Here is a 2466-nt window from a genome sequence, read left to right as displayed (position 1 = left end):
CAAAAGAAAATGTATTCACAAAACCCATTATTGCTTTATAGAAAATCTGGCAAACTATCGAAGTGCCTCCTGTCGGCTGCGATTTTTTTACGTCAAAAAAAAAACTTCAAAAATCCATCGACACCATCTAAAATCATTTTTTTTAGCTCTACTTTACGGGAAAATTCATTTTAAACCTTAAACTTTCAGATTCCGTTGGATCCCCCAAGATTAAAAAAATTTTTGAAAAAGTGGACCACCCTAACCTACATACTCTATGTAAACTATTCTGTTATTTTCTTTCTTCTGCTACATTACTACTTAATGTAAACTCCTTTTTCTCTTTCTTTTAAATAAATCACCGTTATACATCCAAAAAAAAAAAAAAAAAAAAAAAAAACACACACACACACACACACACACGGGCAGCCCGGCAGCCGCGCTGATCAACGACTTAAAAATACCTTACAATTACCCCAAGTTTTTCGGCGCCTCGCTGCTGCTCTGATGACCTCTCGTCGATGCTCTTGGTGTAGTCTCCTTGGCCCAACTACTACTGCTGCCCGCGTCCGGGCTTCGTCGTACCTCCACGTGTGTTGTCTTTATTCAAACTTCTCGTCCTCTTTCGGGCTCTGCGCACCTCACTCGTGCGATTCTGTCTGCCCGATCGGACGAGTCTGCTCCGACGTGTCTTGCCCACCTGGGCTCCGATCTGACTCGTGTATGCAATTTCCCACGGGCACTACATGGGCACTTGCTCACCCGCGTCACACGACACCTTCAGCAATCACCTCGGCAACTTCGGCTTCACGCACTAGCTCGCGTTTTCCTGCGTCTTTCTATCACTCTGCTTTTCGCGTGACCTTCCCACTTGCCAGCGTATTCTAATCTGCCTCATGCGTCGTGGCGAAAGTAATTCGCCCGGTGTCGGCTCGGCTCTTTCTGTCCTTCTCGCACGTGTTGATACTGGGCCACGCTCCTGGCTTCACCTCATCATTCCGATGAGCCACTGCTTATCATCTGCCTGAAAATGCGCGAGAAGAGGGAGACACACACGCACTCACTCATACATACGCGCGTGCGGCAGTCTCGGCGCGACGCATTTTCTGCGAGTGCTCGATCGTTTACAAATAAAACAAGCATAAAATAAGCTAAGTAATACAAAAATATGCAAAAATTAAGCCAGATAACAGATATTCAGATACAGTAAATCAGTAACATATTCAAACACTATGACTAAGAATATGTACAAGTGTAGGTAAAATTAATTGCTATAAGTATGAGAGATTACAATTAATAAGCAAAAATACGTAAAAATTTTTGAGCATTCTGTTGTCTCCTCATGTATTGCCCAAGTAGGCTCTTGAATGACGCCAGAGAGCCCGATGACCGTATCTGAGCAGGAAGTGCATTCCATGAGTTTGCTGCTCTAATCGAGAAACCTGACTTCAAGGTGGAGGAATCCGAAAACGGCACCACTATCGTCGGCGCTCCACCCGCGATTCTTGCAGATCTGCGGACCTCTACGCCCGTCCAATGATAGAGATTCGAAAAGTATTATGGGCATAATCCATTGAGCGCCTTGAACGTTTGCATGTTTAAAAAATAGTCGCGTCTCTGAGATGGTAACAGTCAATCGAGCCTGGCGTAGTAAAAAGGCTGCTTTAGCAGCGTTTACTCCTAGTCCACGAACATTAAAATAATCTGTAAATCGATCCTCAAGATTTTCTAATAGATCCGACAATAGAGGTTTACTCAATTCAATACCTGAACTTTCTAGTAACATCTGCCATTTATATTTTAAAATTAGTAGTGTCAGCAATACACATCCAAAATAACAATTATTCTCTGCTTGTAATTTGTCGATTGCCGTGGCGAGTGGAGTAGACCATTTTATATATTCCTCTATATAATCAAAATTGCTTTCGTCTAAAACAAATTGACTTCCGATGACTATCCAGGATTGATGGTCGAGGAAGTGGGCTTTTAATTTCAAAATTTGTTTAAAGCAATCATATAGAGAGTTCCAGCGGGTTATAACAGGTCTCTTTAGACAGCACTCTAAATATTTTTCTAAATCTTCCCTTTTTTCGGAGAAGATGAGCATCGCCACAAAACTTGACATTTTTTAATTGTGTCGTCGTGAATTTTTTTAAATTCTATGTGGCGAGAAATGGATTTGGTTGTATCTGTCGTTGCGATTAAATTTAAAGTGTGACTACAACAACGATAGTGCCGAGGAAGTCGAACCAATCTTTCCAATTCGCTCGTATCAATAATTTTTTCAATTTCTTCGCCCTCTTCATTATCGTAATTTTCTACGTTGATAACTGATGGATCTTCAATTAGCTCTTCATCTTCATTCTCATCGCTATCGTCGTCAGGAAGTTGCTCGTTACTTTCTGGAAAAATAATTGAAACGACGTCAAGTATGTATAGAAATTTTTGGATAGAACCAAAATTGATGGAAAAATTTTTTTCTCCACT

Source organism: Trichogramma pretiosum, unplaced genomic scaffold, assembly GCF_000599845.2.
Source record: "Trichogramma pretiosum strain Unisexual culture from Peru unplaced genomic scaffold, Tpre_2.0 scaffold11, whole genome shotgun sequence".
Classification (NCBI taxonomy): Eukaryota; Metazoa; Arthropoda; class Insecta; order Hymenoptera; family Trichogrammatidae; genus Trichogramma; species Trichogramma pretiosum.
The sequence above is the reverse complement of the archived record's forward strand: the minus strand, read 5'-3'. Positions refer to the sequence as shown.